General features: G+C 39.4%; 1 protein-coding gene across 2 annotated transcripts in view; it reads right to left on the bottom strand.

Annotated features, from left to right (window-relative positions):
* Positions 1–21,225, bottom strand: part of LOC128660063 (gastrula zinc finger protein XlCGF8.2DB) — a 70,081-nt gene that overhangs the window by 29,077 nt on the left and 19,779 nt on the right. The window contains exon 1 of one of the 2 annotated variants that reach the window (XM_053713663.1): positions 13,775–14,660. The exons of the other annotated variant lie outside the window; for it this stretch is intronic. The gene's annotated coding sequence lies outside the window, so the exon portion shown is untranslated. Of the gene's footprint in view, positions 1–13,774; positions 14,661–21,225 lie in introns of those variants that run through there. 2 annotated transcript variants of the gene reach the window in all.

Here is a 21,225-nt window from a genome sequence, read left to right as displayed (position 1 = left end):
GACATGGCATCCTTGTTCACCTGATCTGAACCCCATTGAGAACCTGTGGTCCATCATCAAATGTGAGATTAACAAGGAGGGAAAACAGTACACCTCTCTGAACAGTGTCTGGGAGGCTGTGGTTGCTGCTGCACGCAATGTTGATGGTGAACAGATCAAAACACTGACAGAATCCATGGATGGCAGGCTTTTGAGTGTCCTTGCAAAGAAAGGTGGCTATATTGGTCACTGATTTGTTTTTGTTTTGTTTTTGAATGTCAGAAATGTATATTTGTGAATGTTGAGATGTTATATTGGTTTCACTGGTAAAAATAAATAATTGAAATGGGTATATATTTGTTTTTTGTTAAGTTGCCTAATAATTATGCACAGTAATAGTCACCTGCACACACAGATATCCCCCTAAAATAGCTAAAACTAAAAACAAACTAAAAACTACTTCCAAAAATATTCAGCTTTGATATTAATGAGTTTTTTGGGTTCATTGAGAACATGGTTGTTGTTCAATAATAAAATTAATCCTCAAAAATACAACTTGCCTAATAATTCTCCACTCCCTGTGTGTATATATATATATATATATATATATATATATATATATATATATATATATATATATATATATATATATATATATATATATATCTGGGACTCACTATATTAAATAAATATTTGCTGTATTGAATAATAACTACATTAGTATATACAAATATTGACCCATTTATTTCAAGATAAACACATTTTTCTTTGTTTTCCAGAAATCTAGTGAAAACTACAGGAATAACTGATGTGGAGATGAGATCTCTAAATAAGTATCTGTATAATAAATGTATAAGTGTTAGACTAATTTCAAAATAACATCTGTTTCTTTATTTTCAGACAAGATGTCCTATGAATATTAGTCATAAACACAGATATATGTGGATATTTTCTATTTTAACATAGAAATTAATAAAATACTGATTTTTCATATTAAAATAATCAGGATGAATAGTATGACATGGTCCAATAGACTTGGAACATGTGACTTGTTGATACTAAAAATATGGTATATTGAATAAAAATATATAGGAACTGTATTTACGTTAGCAGTGTTAGGAATAGAAACTACATTTCTGGATGTCTGCTGCCACCTATAGATCAGGGATGGTATGCAGGGAGGCGTCTCCCAGATAAATGGCAATGCAGGGAGGCGTCTCCCAAATAACCATGAGATGTTCAGCTCAAGGAGCCTATCACAAGACAAGTTTCCGTTGTGCGTTTCCAATTTCACGATGATTAGAATAAAAAGAGGTGGGACTATGTTGCAAAATATAATCCCAAGCAAGAGAGAAAATGGGGACTAACAAATTGCTGAGATCCAGGGCGCGATCCGATAAACGGCGTAGTTTGCGGCGCAAGCGAGGGAACCCGCATCGCCCGCAGTTTCAGCGTGCAACTCGAGCTATCCAATATGCAGCGCCGTCAGTTGCTAAAGTGGCGCAAGTCTGACAAAGTAGCGATGTCCAGAAATCTGCGTAAGTACAGATTTTTGGAGTCGCCAGTGACTTGCGCCACGTTAGAAACTGCCGGCGCCTACAAAACCTGACTAAAGTATGAAATCACCCGCACTGTCTAACACGCCTCCTAAACATAGCCCGACACGTCTAACCCTCTATCCGCTATCCCCCCTCACTAGCCTAACAATAAAAAAAGTTATTAACCCCTAAACCGCAGCTCCCGTACCCCGTCACAACCTAATAAAGTTATTAACCCCTAAACCGCCGCTCCCGTACCCCGCCGCCAGCTATATTAAATTATTTAACCCCTAAAATACTAAACTATCCCTACCACTAAACCTAAGTCTAACCCTACAAATAGCCCTGAAAAGGGCTTTTTGCGTGGCATTACCCCAAAGTAAACTGCTCTTTTGCCAGCCCTTAAAAGGGCTTTTGGTGGGGCTTTATCACAAAGTAAACAGCTCTTTTGCATCTCATCTAAATCCCCCTACACCGCCGCCAGCTATAATAAATGTATTAACCCCTAATCTAATCCCCCTACACCGCCGCCAGCTATATTAAATACATTAACCCCTAATCTAATCCCCTACACCGCCGCCAGCTATATTAACCCTAATTATATTAGGGTTAATATAGTTAATATAATTATATATATTAACCCTAATTATATTAGGGTTAATATAGTTACTATAGTATTTATATTAACTATATTAACTCTATCTAACCCTAACTAAATTATTATTAAATAAATCTAATTCATATTATAAACTAAAATATTCCTATTTAAATCTAAATACTTACCTATAAAATAAACCCTAAGATATCTACAATATAATTAATAATTACATTGTAGCTATGTTAGGGTTTATATTTATTTTACAGGTAAATTGTTAATTATTTTAACTAGGTATAATAGCTATTAAATAGTTATTAACTATTTAATATCTACCTAGTTAAAATAATTACCCAATTACCTGTAAAATAAATCCTAACCTAAGTTACAAATACACCTACACTATCAATAAATTAAATAAACTACAAATATCTATCTAAAAATACAATTAAATAAACTAAACTAAATTACAAAAAACAAACACTAAATTACAAAAAATAAAAAAAAGATTACAAGATTTTTAAGCTAATTACACACCCCCCTAATTACACACATACCCCTATTCTAAACCCACCCAAACCCCCCTTAAAAAAGCCTAACACTACCCCCCTGAAGATCTCCCTACCTTGTCTTCACCACACCGGGCCAAACTCCTCATCCGATCCGGGCGATGTCTTCCTCCAAGACGGCAAAGAAGAATTCTTCATCCCGGCGATGTCTTCCTCCAAGCGGCAAAGAAGAATTCTTCATCCCGGCGATGTCTTCCTCCAAGCGGCAAAGAAGAATTCTTCATCCCGGCGATGTCTTTCTCCAAGCGGCAGCAACGTCTTCTTCCTTCCAGCAGCATCTTCCATCAAGCGGCATCTTCAATCTTCTTTCTTCGCTCCGCCAACGCGGAGCATCCATCCCGGCCGACGACTGAACGACGAATGAGGTACCTTTAAATGACGTCATCCAAGATGGCGTCCGCCGAATTCCGATTGGCTGATAGGATTCTATCAGCCAATCGGAATTAAGGTAGAAAAATCTGATTGGCTGATTGAATCAGCCAATCAGATTCAAGTTCAATCCGATTGGCTCAGCCAATCGGATTGAACTTGAATCTGATTGGCTGACTTGCCGCTTGGAGGAAGACATCGCCCGGATCGGATGAGGAGTTCGGCCCGGTGTGGTGAAGACAAGGTAGGGAGATCTTCAGGGGGGTAGTGTTAGGTTGTATATTTATTTAAATGCAAAAGAGCTGAATTCTTTGGGGCATGCCCCACAAAAGGCCCTTTTAAGGGCTGGTAAGGTAAAGAGCTTTGAACTTTTTTTAATTTAGAATAGGGCAGGGAATTTTTTTTATTTTGGGGGGCTTTATTATTTTATTAGGGGGCTTAGAATAGGTGTAATTAGCTTAAAAATCTTGTAATTTTTTTTTTTTTTTGTAATTTAGTTTAGTTTATTTAATTGTATTTTTAGATAGATATTTGTAGTTTATTTAATTTATTGATAGTGTAGGTGTATTTGTAACTTAGGTTAGGATTTATTTTACAGGTAATTGGGTAATTATTTTAACTAGGTAGATATTAAATAGTTAATAACTATTTAATAGCTATTATACCTAGTTAAAATAATTAACAATTTACCTGTAAAATAAATATAAACCCTAACATAGCTACAATGTAATTATATTGTAGATATCTTAGGGTTTATTTTATAGGTAAGTATTTAGATTTAAATAGGAATATTTTAGTTTATAATATGAATTAGATTTATTTAATAATAATTTAGTTAGGGTTAGATAGAGTTAATATAGTTAATATAAATACTATAGTAACTATATTAACTATATTAACCCTAATATAATTAGGGTTAATATATATAATGTAATAACTATATTAACTATAATATACTTAGGGTTAATATAGATAACATAGCTGGCGGCGGGGTAGGTAGATTAAATTAGGGGTTAATAATTTTTATATAGGTGGCGGCGGTGTAAGGGGTCAGATTAGTGGATAGATAAGGTAGATGGCAGCGGTGTAAGGTGTTCACATTAGGGGATAGATAGGCGGCGGTTTTAGGGGTTCACATTAGGCGATAGATAAGGTTAATGGCGGCGGTTTTAGGGGCTCACAGTAGGGGGTTAGTTTATGTAGATGGCGGCGGGGTCCGGGAGCGGCGGTTTAGGGGTTAATAACTTTATTAGGGATTGCGGCGGGGGATCGCGGTTGACAGGTAGATAGACATTGCGCATGCATTAGGTTTTATTTAGCAGATTGCGGGTGACAGCTAGATAGACATTGCGCATGCGTTAGGTGTTAGGTTTATTTTCTAGCTAGTTTAGGGAGTTACGGGGCTTCAATAGTCAGCGTAAGGCTTCTTACGGCTGCTTTTTGTGGCGAGGTGAAAATGGAGTAATATTTCTCAATTTTCGCCACGTAAGTCCTTACGCTGCATATTGGATACCAAACTGCGCTGGTTTGGTATACCTGCCTATGGCCCAAAAAACTACGGGCGACGGCAGAAATATACGCACGTAACTTCTAAGTTACGCCGTATATAGGATACCAAACCAGCGCAAATATTGGCGTAGCCGGCTTTTGCGGGCGACGATTTTTATCGGATCGACCCCCCAGTTTATTATACAGCAACCTGGGCCTATATTTTTATCCATCTTGCAAAAATTACCTCTTTCAATTTATGAGGCGAAATTGGATTTACTGGAGAAACTCTAGAAGTTGAAACATTAATTGTTTAATTGGGTGATGTATGATGATTATTTATCTTTAATATTTTAGATAAAGGTATTCTAAGACTATAGTCAAATTGCAGTTAGTAATTTTAAAAAAAAGGTACTTTGTATTTTAGCTTGCATTCATAATTCTGTGTGGTTTAAAACTAATCTTTTGTTTGCCAAGTAATTTATAACTGTAACCATATAAATATATTTTAGAATTTACCTTATTGCTGCTAAAGAATTTATTTCAGCTTAGATAAATTGTCATATAATCTGGCTTTTTATATTAAGAATATATACACACTTCTGGTGTTTTAATTGGCATTGTATAGAATCATTTGTGGGTTAAATAACTTAATTGTACTAGTCTGAATGTTAGTGACATATCTTGGTATCTCATTGTGGTATTTTAATGAAATTCAATTGCGAATAAAGTTAATAAATACGGTAACTTTTATGATCTTTGCATAGCATATTATAACAGTTTAAACGTGTATAGCTTGATTCATATCTGGTTTTCTATAAATATAATTCAATGTGTCTATAAATTTGAACTAATATAAAGAATTTAGTAATTTACATTACATTTTATTGTTTTGTATATGCATTTTATTGGGGTTTTATTTTAAAGAATAATTATTAAATATATTGTATTAGAACCCGGCCATATACTGACAAATATATATAAATAATCAGTCCTTAAAGAGATATGAATCCCCCAAAAAAATCTTTTGTAACTCAGATAAAACATACAAATGTAAACAACTTTCTAGTCTACTTCTATTATCAAATTTGCTTTATTCTCTTGGTATCATTGCACTACTGGTTGCTAAACAATTGGGGTGAGCCAATGATAATCAGTATATATATGCAGCAACCAATCAGCAGCTAGCACCCAGATGCTTTGCTGCTCCTGAGCTTACCAAGATAAACCCTTTTAACAAAGGATAGAGAAAGAAGCACATTAAATAATAGAAGTATATTTGAAAGTTGTTTAAAATTGTATGTTCTGTCTGAATCATGAATGTCTAATTGTGACTTTACTGTCTCTTTAAGGTATAGTCGCACAAAAGACTATTTCACAATAGCTTAAAGGGACATAATACTCATATGCTAAATCACTTGAAACTAATGCAGTATAACTGTAAAAAGCTGACAGGAAAATATCACCTGAGCATCTCTATGTAAAAAAGGAAGATATTTTACCTCACAATTTCCATAGCTCAGCAGAGTAAGTTCTGTGTAAAAAAAGTTATGCTCCGCTGCTGCCCAGCTGCAGGTAAAAAAATAAAACAAAATAAGAAATGAACAGCAGCCAATCAACATCAGAAGTGCTGAGGTCATGAACTCTTTTACTGTGATCTCATGAGATTTGACTTAACTCTCATAAGATTTCATTGTAAACTTCCTTACACTGAATAGGGAAATAAGATGAGTGCACGTAAGATCACTCCTTCCGCTGTCCTGGGACAGACATACTGATTTGCTGCTTAGAAGTCCTTTCCAATGGGATGTGGCTACTGAGGAACTTTTGAGGTAAAATATCTTTCTTTTTTACATAGAGATGTTCAGGTGATATTTTCTAGTCAGCTTTCTCCAGCTATGTTGCATCACTTTCAAGTGTTTAAACATGTGGGTATTATGGCCCTTTAAATTCCTAAGAAACCACTTTAAAGGGACATAAAACAAGTTGGGATAGAGACAAAATATAATATGTACTTTATTTACTTTACCTGCAAATGTATACTGCAGTGCTTCGCCATTAAGCCTTTCTTTTTAGTTTCTGAATAGTAAAGCTCTAACTCCCCCCACACATTTCCTTCTATGGCTGTATCTATATCTATTATTGTTTTAGTAGAATGCAAAAGTGCATAGGGATTATCTGCTGGAGCATGCCTAGAAGCTGTGAACTCAGTTGAAATACAATGCCTCTGTCTAAACACTGTTAAGATGGTGGAGTTGGCTGCTCCAGGCAGCTTAGTTATGCAATTAATTTTGCTTATTTTTAAAAATTATTTTAAAATACTTGTGAGCAATTTTTTATGCAAACTATTTTTATTTAATTAGCCCTTTTAGGATATGCACAGATCTCAACCTGTTTTATGGTTCTTTAAGATAACTATTTAAGATGTTATATCTAAATAGTGCTTTTTCATGATCACTATAATATGTTTACTGTCCCTTTAAAGCAAATGGCTCAACCTCAATATCTTATTTCTTGTTTTAGCAGATTAGAAAATTCAATTATTTTAGAGCCATATAATGCAGTATTGTTAACCCCTTAAAGACCAAGGACGTACAGGTTATGTCCTACAAAAAAGGTCAGTTAACGACCAAGGACGTACCCTGTACGTCCTTAGGGGTTTCAATCGGTGGAAGCGATCTTGATCGCTTCCAGCCGCTTTCAAGGTATTGCAGTGATGCCTCGATATTGAGGCATAACTACAATACCTTTTTTGGCACACCAACGCAGAGAGGGCCACTCACACCCGCAATCTGGCAGCCGCATTTGAAGTGGTGGGAGAGGGTGGTGGGTGGCAGAGGAGGGGGAAATTAAAGTTGAAAAAGGGATCTGGGAGGGGGTAGGGTATGGAGGGGGGGCAGCTACACTACAGAAAAAGTGGGCTTTATTTTCTTTTTAAAAGCACCACATTTGATTGCAAAGTGGGTACTGCCAGTACCCAAAATGGGGGCAAATAGTTAGTGGGGGGAGGGTTAGAGAGCTCTTTAGGGGGGGGGGATCAGGGAGGTTGGGGGCTAAGGGGGGATCCTACACAGCAGAATATATTTAAAAAAACAACAACATAAAAACACCTTTTTATTTTAGTACTGACAGACTTTCTGCCAGTACTTAAGATGGCGGGACAATTGTGGGGTGGGGGAGGTTAGAGAGCTGTTTGGGAGGGATCGGGGGTAGCATGTGTCAAGTGGGAGGCTGTTCTCTACACTAAAGCTAAAATTATCCCTTCAAGCTCCCTACAAGCTACCTAATTAACCCCGTCACTGCTGGGCATAATACAAGTGTGGTGCGCAGCGGCATTTAGCGGCCTTCTAATTACCAAAAAGCAATGCCAAAGCCATTTATATCTGCTATTTATAATCAAAGGGGATCCCAGAGGAGCATTTACAACCATTTGTGCCATAATTGCACAAGTTGTTTGTAAATAATTTTAGTGAGAAACCTGAAGGCCTAGATTACGAGTTGTGCGTTAGGGTTAAAAAGCAGCGTTAAGAGGTCCTAACGCTGCTTTTTTCCCTAACGCTGGTATTACGAGTCTTGAAATGACAGGCTCACTGCTCACTTTTTTGGCCAGAGTCGTTAATACCGCAAATCCACTTACGTAAATTGCATATCCTATATTTTCAATGGGACTTGCATAACGCCGGTATTACGAGTCTGCAAAAAAGTGAACGGTACACCCTCTCCTGTCAAGACTCATACCGCATTTAAAAAAAGTCAGTAGTTAAGAGTTTTATGGGCTAACGCTGTAACATTAAACTCTTAACTAAAGTGCTAAAAAGTACATTAACACCCATAAACTACCTATTAACCCCTAAACCGAGCCCCCCCCCATCGAAATGTTTTTTTTTTTAACCCCTAATCTGCCGAACCGGACATCGCCGCAACTATAAAATATATATTAACCCCTAAACCGCCGCACTCCCGCATCGCAAACACTAGTTAATTTTATTAACCCCTAATCTGCTGTCCCTAACATCGCCGACACCTACCTACATTTATTAACCCCTAATCTGCCGCCCCCAACGTCGCCGCAACTATATTAAATGTATTACGCCCTAAATCTAAGTCTAACCCTAACCCCCCCTAACTTAAATATAATTTAAATAAATCTAAATAAAATTACTATCATTCACTAAATTATTCCCATTTAAAACTAAATACTTACCTATAAAATAAACCCTAAGCTAGCTACAATATAACTAATAGTTACATTGTCACTAGCTTAGGGTTTATTTTTATTTTACAGGCAAGTTTGTATTTATTTTAACTAGGTACAATAGTTATTAACTATTTAATAGCTACCTAGTTAAAATAAATTCAAATTTACCTGTAAAATAAATCCTAACCTAAGTTACAATTACACCTAACACTACACTATAATTAAATTAATTACCTAAACTAACCAATCATTGCATCAGCCAATAGGATTTTTCCTACCTTAATTCTATCAGCCAATTGGAATTCAAGGGACGTCATCTTGGATGACGTCATTTAAAGGAACCTTCATTCTTCAGTTGGACGTCGATCGAAGAGGATGCTCCACGTCGGATGTCTTGAAGATGGACCCGCTCTGCTCCAGATGGATGAAGATAGAAGATGCCGCCTGGATGAAGACTTCTGGCCGTCTGGAGGACCTCTTCTGCCCGGATAGGATGAAGACTTCGGACCGTCTGGAGGACCACTTCTGCCCGGTTGGGTGAAGACGTCTCAAGGTAGGGTGATCTTCAAGGGGTTAGTGTTAGGTTTTATTAAGGGGGGATTGGGTGGGTTTTAGAGTAGGGTTGGGTGTGTGGGTGGTGGGTTTTAATGTTGGGGGGTATTGTATTTTTTTTTACAGGTAATAGAGCTGATTACTTTGGGGCAATGCCCCGCAAAAGGCCCTTTTAAGGGCTATTTGTAATTTAGTATAGGGTAGGGATTTTTATTATTTTGGGGGGCTTTTTTATTTTATTAGGGGGATTAGATTAGGTGTAATTAGTTTAAAACACTTGTAATAATTTTTTTTTTTTTTTTTTGAAAATATTTTTATTGAAACCTTCCAAACCGATACATGAATAGTAACAAACATTGCATTACAGGGCAGTTCAGAGAATAATATTAATCCATAATACAAACTGCAGGCAGTCATGTCATGGCTTATTTCTCTTTAACTTAGAAATTGTATAAATGAATCTTACAGTTACCATATATGTTGAATTAGAGGGAGGCTTCCATTATATCACCTATAACTCTTAAAGTAATAATAGAAGAAAAAGAATAGAAAGAACATTTTTCCATTTTTAAAGCAGAAAGGAATGGAAAAAAGAAGAGAGGTAAAGAGAAGAGTGGATGGAGCACTCGTGGGAGTCCTATCTAACATGTCCGCCTTCCTGACCTACTCTATCTCCCATCGCCCTCCTCGCTTGCATTCTCATAGAATCTTCCCAAACTATCCATTCCTCCCATATTTTGAGAAATTCCTGTCTTTTGTCTAACAAGGAAGATGCTATGGATTCCATTTGATGATAATATCTAATTTTGTTTATTATAATGTCATAGTAGGGCACTGTGGTTTTCCAGAATTTCGCTATCACTGTTCTAACAGCGGTACATATTATACCCACTAATTTTAATGATTGTCGATTGAGACCTTCAATAGGAAAATGTAAAAGAGCCTGCTCAATAGTTAATGTATTTTGTCTATCGAAAATCTTACTAAGTAGCTCAGAGGTGGACTCCCATATTCTCTTACTATCGTGGCATTTCCACCACATATGAACATAGGTACCTTCTGAGTGGCAACCTCTGTAACATTGTACTGAGCCTACTATGTTGGTATCTAGTTGATGATATTTAAATCTACTTGGATAATTATACCACCTATATGTTGTTTTAATGTAGTTTTCTTTTAAGTTTGCACTTATTGAGCAAGCCAGGCCCTTTTGGATCATGGTGGCCCATTCTCCTGAGTCTCTAGTAAGGTTAATCTCATTTTCCCATTTTTTAATAAAGTATAGCTTCTCCGACTTTTGTTTTGTGAAAAGAAATTTGTATAAGCTAGAAATTGTGCCCCTATTTCTAGAGTTGGAGCTACAAACTTTCTCAAATAGCGTAGGGCTGTTTGAGGTTCTCTGCTTGCGGACTTCGTCTATTCTAGATTTTAATTGGAGGTAATGAAACCAGGAGTGTGGCGTGAGGGGCAAGATATCGTTATAATGTTGGAACGTGATGGTCTCAGAGTTTCGCAGGGTATCAGCTATTCTGTATAAACCTTTGTTGGCCCATATCACCTTAACTTGGTTGTTACCACTGTCCGAGAATGTCCACAGTGGTGTAAGAGGTGAACCTAATGGAATTAGTTTATATCTTTTTTGTAGATTATCCCAGGTACCCAAAGTGTGTGCTATTGAAATGTATCTCGTCCAAAGACCTGGTCTATCCTTTTTAAGTGTCCAAAAGATCTGGTATATTGGGTTAAGTTCCAACATATCTCTCTCTAGATGAACCCATGCTAATTCGCTAACAGAGTTATGCAGGAGCGCCATCTGAGCTAATCTAGCTGCATTAAAATAGAATATGATATCAGGCACTCCCAATCCGCCCTCTGATTTGGGTTTCACAAGGGTGCTTCTATTTATTCTCGCTTTTTTATTAGCCCAAATGAATTCAAAGATGTTTCTTTGGACCTTTTTAAGATCCCTGGGAGGGATATCAATAGGCAACGATCTAAATAAGTATAATAGTTTTGGAAGTATCACCATCTTACTAACCACCATTTTGCCATAGAATGAAATTTTATACGTGCTCCAGGTTTTCATTTCATTGTACAAATATTTATATAGCGGGGGGTAATTAAGTTTATAGAGCTCCTTTAAATTGTATGGTATTAATACACCAAGGTACTTAATTGCTTGGGCGGCCCACTTAAAGTTAAAGTTAATTTCTAACAATTTTTTGGTATGGTTGGGGAGATGGACCTCGATCGCCTCACATTTATCGTTATTAATTTTATAACCCGATAGGGTGCTAAACCTTGACAAAAGCTCATATAAGATTGGTAAAGACAATAGTGGTTTGCTAATCGTGAGTATGATGTCATCAGCGAATAATGAAAGTTTGTGTTCTGTTTTACCTACTGTTATACCCGAAATGTCCCTTTGGTTCCTAATGCTAGCGGCTAGGGGCTCAATGCATATAGCAAATAAAAGGGGCGACAATGGGCACCCCTGCCGGGTGCCATTACGAATGAGAATTCTCTTGGATTGGTAACCCGCTACTCTAAGATAAGCTGATGGAGTACTATAGATGGCTTGTAGTGCTTTTATAAAGGAACCTGAAATCCCAAACTGTGCTAAAGTTTCAAACATATAATCCCAGTGAATTCGGTCAAATGCCTTCTCTGCGTCCAAAGATAGGAACAGAGAAGGCACTTTTTCCTTAGATGCGAAGTCGATCAAGTCAATAATCCTACGCACATTATCAGGGGCTTCTCTCCCAGTGACAAACCCTACCTGGTCATTAGAAATGAGTTTAGGTATATGTGTGTTTAACCTAGTGGCCATTATTTTTGTGAGAAGCTTAAGATCTAAGTTTATAAGAGATATTGGCCTATAGTTTTTACAGTGAAACTTATCTTTACCTGGCTTAGGAACTACACATATGCGAGCCATTAATAGTTCAGTGGGAATACTACCTCCCTCCATTATATAATTGAATGATTCCACCAAGTGGGGAACCAGGTCAACCAAGAATTTTTTATAGAAACTACCCGAATACCCGTCAGGCCCGGGTGCCTTATTACTTTTAAGTTGTTTAATTGCAGTGACTATTTCCTGAGCTGTAATTGGGGCATTTAATTGATCCAACGCGGCGTGCTCTAGCTTAGGGAGATGGCAGTCTGTTAAAAACTCCTGTATTTTACTTAATCTAGATTCTGACTGATGTCTTGTCAAGCCATATAGGGACTGGTAGAATTCTGCAAAAGAATTAGCAATCTGCAAGGGGTCATTAGTTGTGGAACCAGCTGCATTTTGAATCTGTGGTATAGAAGAGGATCTAGTAATGCTCCTAATCTTCCTGGCAAGCATGCGATCGGGCTTATTGGCATAAATAAAATATTGTGCATCAATAATCCTTAGAGAAGCCAACGCCTCTTCGTCTAATAACTTATCTAATTCCCTTTTTTTTGTTGTTATTAGTCTGCTTAGATTGGGGCCCCTAGTCTCTATGAATAGCCTATTGAGGTGTTCAATCTCTTGCTTTTTTTCCTCCATCATCTTTTTCTTTTGTTTGTTAAGGTTTGCTTTCTCTTGAATTAAGAATCCCCTCATAAAAGCTTTAAATGCTCCCCAGATAAATAGGGGGTTGGGGGTTGAGTTTTTATTATCCGACCAAAAGTGACGAATTTGCTGAGTCAGTTTCTGACATATTAACTCATCTCTTAAAAGGGATGTGTCTAAGGACCAGGATCTATCTCTAGATGGGTCGAAAAATCCCTTCATCGACACCTCAACAATAGAGTGGTCAGACCAACTAGTTTGTGTTATGTTGGCGTGCGTTGTTAGTGGGCAAAGAATCTGGCTAACAAAAAGATAATCTATTCTGGAAAAGGAATTATGTGCTGCAGAGTAGTACGTGTAGTTTTTAACTCCCAGATTGTGTATTCTCCAAACATCTAATAGGTTATGGTCCAATATAAAGTCGCTTAAAAAAATTTTGGGTGAGGTATTGGCGGGGGGGGGGGGGGGGGGGGGGGATCTGTCAGTTTTGTCATTAAGTGTCAGATTAAAATCTCCTCCCAAAATAATTTTATATCTTTTCCAAGAAGTCAATATCTTACTAATCTTGGCCAAAAAATGTCCCTGGTTTTCATTTGGAGCATATAAGTTCCCTAGAACAACCGAATTGCCATGTATTTTTCCCCTAAGTATTATAAACCTACCCTCAGAGTCTCTAATTACCTCCTCCTCTTGGAAGTTCAGTGAAGCGTGTAAAATAATAGAGACCCCTCTCTTTTTCTTGTGACCAAAAGAATGATACTGGATCGGAAATGCTGAATCCCAGTATTTTGGAAATTGTGTAGAAGTAAAGTGGGTCTCCTGTAGCATTATGACATGGGCCTGTTTACTTTTATACTCTGCGATAGCTTTCTTTCGTTTAACATGTGAATGGAGCCCCCTCACATTATGTGTAATTATTTTAAACAACATACTAAGTACCTTTTGTTAAGCGAATAACACCCCTCCACTGTTGTTCCAACCCCACACCACACCGTATCGGAAGTATTTATATTTTCGGATCATCCTGTTCCTGCTCCCCAGGATCATCCTCCAATTTACCTCTATTAGAGTCCCACGAGTGCTCAGGAGAGAGAAAAGAAAAGTTAGAAAGAGAGAAACATAGACAAACATAATAACAATTATCAACAGTAGTATCGGTATGAGATACCTAATATTCCTATACAATAAGCATATTGACCACACGGTGTATGAGTGTTATGACTAACAGAGGTTATATACGTAATAAAAGCAAAGAAACCGGATATTATTCTCAAACCAGGATCAGAATTCTAGGATCCTTTCCTAAACGGCTAACATTGGTTATGAGAGAGAACAAATATATATCTAGCATACGTTAATCACATAATGCAACAATCTTGTTCATAGCAACAATGGATGTAAGACATTAAATCTAGCATGCTACAAACAGATCGCAGACTCTCTAGAAAGAAAAAAGGAAAAGACAAACTTGTTTTATAAACAGTTAACCTAGTATTCTTGGTTCTCATTAGAGACAAAGTTCTCACAGAAATGTTCGACTGGATATTTAGGATACTTGTAGAATAAGTCTCTTCATCTAGCAGTCTCATCCTCGGACTGCTTAGCTGATTCTGCTCCTGGAGTTGTTTTAAGTCTCTCATGAGAATTTGGACCTCTAGAAACTTTACTCCACATCTGGTGTATTTGTTTCCTAGGCAGTCTAGGTGGTAATGGCGTAGGGATGTCCCTATCTAGCAATTGTAGACGCCTTAGTAATTCTGTACCTTCCCCAATAGACGTACAGGAGTATGTAGTTTTGTTGTAGAGAAAAACAAGTCTAAAAGGGAAAGACCAGCGGTATCTAATCTGTGCCTTCATGAGGGCCATAGTGACCGGTTTAAGTTCTCTTCTTTTTCGTAAAGTTATAGGGGAAAGATCAGCGAAAAAACAGAATTTATGTTTACCTGATAAATTACTTTCTCCAACGGTGTGTCCGGTCCACGGCGTCATCCTTACTTGTGGGATATTCTCTTCCCCAACAGGAAATGGCAAAGAGCCCAGCAAAGCTGGTCACATGATCCCTCCTAGGCTCCGCCTACCCCAGTCATTCGACCGACGTTAAGGAGGAATATTAGCATAGGAGAAACCATATGGTACCGTGGTGACTGTAGTTAAAGAAAATAAATTATCAGACCTGATTAAAAAAACCAGGGCGGGCCGTGGACCGGACACACCGTTGGAGAAAGTAATTTATCAGGTAAACATAAATTCTGTTTTCTCCAACATAGGTGTGTCCGGTCCACGGCGTCATCCTTACTTGTGGGAACCAATACCAAAGCTTTAGGACACGGATGAAGGGAGGGAGCAAATCAGGTCACCTAAATGGAAGGCACCACGGCTTGCAAAACCTTTCTCCCAAAAATAGCCTCAGAAGAAGCAAAAGTATCAAACTTGTAAAATTTTGTAAAAGTGTGCAGTGAAGACCAAGTCGCTGCCCTACATATCTGATCAACAGAAGCCTCGTTCTTGAAGGCCCATGTGGAAGCCACAGCCCTAGTGGAATGAGCCGTGATTCTTTCGGGAGGCTGCCGTCCGGCAGTCTCGTAAGCCAATCTGATGATGCTTTTAATCCAAAAAGAGAGAGAGGTAGAAGTTGCTTTTTGACCTCTCCTTTTACCGGAATAAACAACAAACAAGGAAGATGTTTGTCTAAAATCCTTTGTAGCATCTAAATAGAATTTTAGAGCGCGAACAACATCCAAATTGTGCAACAAACGTTCCTTCTTTGAAACTGGTTTTGGACACAGAGAAGGTACGATAATCTCCTGGTTAATGTTTTTGTTAGAAACAACTTTTGGAAGAAAACCAGGTTTAGTACGTAAAACCACCTTATCTGCATGGAACACCAGATAAGGAGGAGAACACTGCAGAGCAGACAATTCTGAAACTCTTCTAGCAGAAGAAATTGCAACTAAAAACAAAACTTTCCAAGATAATAACTTAATATCAACGGAATGTAAGGGTTCAAACGGAACCCCCTGAAGAACTGAAAGAACTAAGTTGAGACTCCAAGGAGGAGTCAAAGGTTTGTAAACAGGCTTAATTCTAACCAGAGCCTGAACAAAGGCTTGAACATCTGGCACAGCTGCCAGCTTTTTGTGAAGTAACACAGACAAGGCAGAAATCTGTCCCTTCAGGGAACTAGCAGATAATCCTTTTTCCAATCCTTCTTGAAGGAAGGATAGAATCTTAGGAATCTTAACCTTGTCCCAAGGGAATCCTTTAGATTCACACCAACAGATATATTTTTTCCAAATTTTGTGGTAAATCTTTCTAGTTACAGGCTTTCTGGCCTGAACAAGAGTATCGATAACAGAATCTGAGAACCCTCGCTTCGATAAGATCAAGCGTTCAATCTCCAAGCAGTCAGCTGGAGTGAAACCAGATTCGGATGTTCGAACGGACCCTGAACAAGAAGGTCTCGTCTCAAAGGTAGCTTCCAAGGTGGAGCCGATGACATATTCACCAGATCTGCATACCAAGTCCTGCGTGGCCACGCAGGAGCTATCAAGATCACCGACGCCCTCTCCTGATTGATCCTGGCTACCAGCCTGGGGATGAGAGGAAACGGCGGGAACACATAAGCTAGTTTGAAGGTCCAAGGTGCTACTAGTGCATCCACTAGAGCCGCCTTGGGATCCCTGGATCTGGACCCGTAGCAAGGAACTTTGAAGTTCTGACGAGAGGCCATCAGATCCATGTCTGGAATGCCCCACAGCTGAGTGACTTGGGCAAAGATTTCCGGATGGAGTTCCCACTCCCCCGGATGCAATGTCTGACGACTCAGAAAATCCGCTTCCCAATTTTCCACTCCTGGGATGTGGATAGCAGACAGGTGGCAGGAGTGAGACTCCGCCCATAGAATGATTTTGGTCACTTCTTCCATCGCTAGGGAACTCCTTGTTCCCCCCTGATGGTTGATGTACGCAACAGTTGTCATGTTGTCTGATTGAAACCGTATGAACTTGGCCCTCGCTAGCTGAGGCCAAGCCTTGAGAGCATTGAATATCGCTCTCAGTTCCAGAATATTTATCGGTAGAAGAGATTCTTCCCGAGACCAAAGACCCTGAGCTTTCAGGGATCCCCAGACCGCGCCCCAGCCCATCAGACTGGCGTCGGTCGTGACGATGACCCACTCCGGTCTGCAGAATGTCATCCCTTGTGACAGGTTGTCCAGGGACAGCCACCAACGGAGTGAGTCTCTGGTCCTCTGATTTACTTGTATCTTCGGAGACAAGTCTGTATAGTCCCCATTCCACTGACTGAGCATGCACAGTTGTAATGGTCTTAGATGAATGCGCGCAAAAGGAACTATGTCCATTGCCGCTACCATCAAACCGATCACTTCCATGCACTGCGCTATGGAAGGAAGAGGAACGGAATGAAGTATCCGACAAGAGTCTAGAAGTTTTGTTTTTCTGGCCTCTGTCAGAAAAATCCTCATTTCTAAGGAGTCTATTATTGTTCCCAAGAAGGGAACCCTTGTTGACGGAGATAGAGAACTCTTTTCCACGTTCACTTTCCATCCGTGAGATCTGAGAAAGGCCAGGACAATGTCCGTGTGAGCCTTTGCTTGAGGAAGGGACGACGCTTGAATCAGAATGTCGTCCAAGTAAGGTACTACAGCAATGCCCCTTGGTCTTAGCACAGCTAGAAGGGACCCTAGTACCTTTGTGAAAATCCTTGGAGCAGTGGCTAATCCGAAAGGAAGCGCCACGAACTGGTAATGCTTGTCCAGGAATGCGAACCTTAGGAACCGATGATGTTCCTTGTGGATAGGAATATGTAGATACGCATCCTTTAAATCCACTGTGGTCATGAATTGACCTTCCTGGATGGAAGGAAGAATAGTTCGAATGGTTTCCATTTTGAACGATGGAACCTTGAGAAACTTGTTTAAGATCTTGAGATCTAAGATTGGTCTGAACGTTCCCTCTTTTTTGGGAACTATGAACAGATTGGAGTAGAACCCCATCCCTTGTTCTCTTAATGGAACAGGATGAATCACTCCCATTTTTAACAGGTCTTCTACACAATGTAAGAATGCCTGTCTTTTTATGTGGTCTGAAGACAACTGAGACCTGTGGAACCTCCCCCTTGGGGGAAGCCCCTTGAATTCCAGAAGATAACCTTGGGAGACTATTTCTAGCGCCCAAGGATCCAGAACATCTCTTGCCCAAGCCTGAGCGAAGAGAGAGAGTCTGCCCCCCACCAGATCCGGTCCCGGATCGGGGGCCAACATTTCATGCTGTCTTGGTAGCAGTGGCAGGTTTCTTGGCCTGCTTTCCCTTGTTCCAGCCTTGCATTGGTCTCCAAGCTGGCTTGGCTTGAGAAGTATTACCCTCTTGCTTAGAGGACGTAGCACTTTGGGCTGGTCCATTTCTACGAAAGGGACGAAAATTAGGTTTATTTTTTGCCTTGAAAGGCCGATCCTGAGGAAGGGCGTGGCCCTTACCCCCAGTGATATCAGAGATAATCTCTTTCAAGTCAGGGCCAAACAGCGTTTTCCCCTTGAAAGGAATGTTAAGTAGCTTGTTCTTGGAAGACGCATCAGCTGACCAAGATTTCAACCAAAGCGCTCTGCGCGCCACAATAGCAAACCCAGAATTCTTAGCCGCTAACCTAGCCAATTGCAAAGTGGCGTCTAGGGTGAAAGAATTAGCCAATTTGAGAGCATTGATTCTGTCCATAATCTCCTCATAAGGAGGAGAATCACTATCGACCGCCTTTATCAGCTCATCGAACCAGAAACATGCGGCTGTAGCTACAGGGACAATGCATGAAATTGGTTGTAGAAGGTAACCCTGCTGAACAAACATCTTTTTAAGTAAACCTTCTAATTTTTTATCCATAGGATCTTTGAAAGCACAACTATCCTCTATGGGTATAGTGGTGCGTTTGTTTAAAGTGGAAACCGCTCCCTCGACCTTGGGGACTGTCTGCCATAAGTCCTTTCTGGGGTCGACCATAGGAAACAATTTTTTAAATATGGGGGGAGGGACGAAAGGAATACCGGGCCTTTCCCATTCTTTATTAACAATGTCCGCCACCCGCTTGGGTATAGGAAAAGCTTCTGGGAGCCCCGGGACCTCTAGGAACTTGTCCATTTTACATAGTTTCTCTGGGATGACCAACTTGTCACAATCATCCAGAGTGGATAATACCTCCTTAAGCAGAATGCGGAGATGTTCCAACTTGAATTTAAACGTAATCACATCAGGTTCAGCTTGTTGAGAAATGTTCCCAGAATCAGTAATTTCTCCCTCAGACAAAACCTCCCTGGCCCCATCAGACTGGGTTAGGGGCCCTTCAGAACCATTATTATCAGCGTCGTCATGCTCTTCAGTATCTAAAACAGAGCAGTCGCGCTTACGCTGATAAGTGTTCATTTTGGCTAAAATGTTTTTGACAGAATTATCCATTACAGCCGTTAATTGTTGCATAGTAAGGAGTATTGGCGCGCTAGATGTACTAGGGGCCTCCTGAGTGGGCAAGACTCGTGTAGACGAAGGAGGGAATGATGCAGTACCATGCTTACTCCCCTCACTTGAGGAATCATCTTGGGCATCATTGTCATTGTCACATAAATCACATTTATTTAAATGAATGGGAATTCTGGCTTCCCCACATTCAGAACACAGTCTATCTGGTAGTTCAGACATGTTAAACAGGCATAAACTAGATAACAAAGTACAAAAAACGTTTTAAAATAAAACCGTTACTGTCACTTTAAATTTTAAACTGAACACACTTTATTACTGCAATTGCGAAAAAACATGAAGGAATTGTTCAAAATTCACCAAATTTTCACCACAGTGTCTTAAAGCCTTCAAAGTATTGCACACCAAATTTGGAAGCTTTAACCCTTAAAATAACGGAACCGGAGCCGTTTTTAACTTTAACCCCTTTACAGTCCCTGGTATCTGCTTTGCTGAGACCCAACCAAGCCCAAAGGGGAATACGATACCAAATGACGCCTTCAGAAAGTCTTTTCTAAGTATCAGAGCTCCTCTCACATGCGACTGCATGTCATGCCTCTCAAAAACAAGTGCGCAACACCGGCGCGAAAATGAGGCTCTGCCTATGATTTGGGAAAGCCCCTAAAGAATAAGGTGTCTAAAACAGTGCCTGCCGATATTATTATATCAAAATACCCAGAATAAATGATTCCTCAAGGCTAAATATGTGTTAATAATGAATCGATTTAGCCCAGAAAAAGTCTACAGTCTTAATAAGCCCTTGTAAAGCCCTTATTTACGATCTTAACATGGCTTACCGGATCCCAGAGGGAAAATGACAGCTTCCAGCATTACATCGTCTTGTTAGAATGTGTCATACCTCAAGCAGCAAGAGACTGCTCACTGTTCCCCCAACTGAAGTTAATTGCTCTCAACAGTCCTGTGTGGAACAGCCATGGATTTTAGTGACGGTTGCTAAAATCATTTTCCTCATACAAACAGAAATCTTCATCTCTTTTCTGTTTGAGTAAATAGTACATACCAGCACTATTTCAAAATAACAAACTCTTGATTGAATAATAAAAACTACAGTTAAACACTAAAAAACTCTAAGCCATCTCCGTGGAGATGTTGCCTGTACAACGGCAAAGAGAATGACTGGGGTAGGCGGAGCCTAGGAGGGATCATGTGACCAGCTTTGCTGGGCTCTTTGCCATTTCCTGTTGGGGAAGAGAATATCCCACAAGTAAGGATGACGCCGTGGACCGGACACACCTATGTTGGAGAAATTGGAGTTTATGACCTTCAAATTCCACATCTGGCTGTGTTCTGGTTACCTGTAGGAGTTGTTCCTTGGTAGTGTAATAGTGAAACTTAAGGATAACATCCCTAGGTATGTTCGGGGTGTTTGGTTTGTTGAGGGCTCTGTGGATTCTGTCAATCAGAAAAAAATTCTCTTCAACTTTCGGTAATAGGTGTCTCAAAATTCGAAAGAGGACCTCAGTAAGGTTATCGTAAGTCTCAGGAAGGTTTCTTAGCCTGACGTTAGATCTCCTAGACCTATTTTCCAGGTCCTCCAGCTGTGACTCTAATTGTTCTATCTTGTCAGTTTGAGTTTGCAAAGAGCCATGGATGTTTGGGATTTCTTCTATAATTTCCCCTACTTTATCTTCCAGATCAGAAGTTCTTTGGCTTATTTCTTTTATGTCAGCTCTTATGTCCTGTATTGCTGCCTTCAATTCAATTTTGAATACTTCCTTTATCTGCTGGACTAAATTATTAGTCGGGGGTTGTAATTGATCTTCTGTGCCACTGTCTAGCATGATGTCTGAAACATCCCCTTCTGGGGAAGCTGTTTTGTCTTGAAGCATGGCCTTCTTTTTTGCTTGTGCT

The sequence above is a fragment of the Bombina bombina genome, chromosome 5, assembly GCF_027579735.1.
Source record: "Bombina bombina isolate aBomBom1 chromosome 5, aBomBom1.pri, whole genome shotgun sequence".
Taxonomy (NCBI): Eukaryota; Metazoa; Chordata; class Amphibia; order Anura; family Bombinatoridae; genus Bombina; species Bombina bombina.
This window is presented reverse-complemented; position numbering and strand designations above follow the sequence as displayed.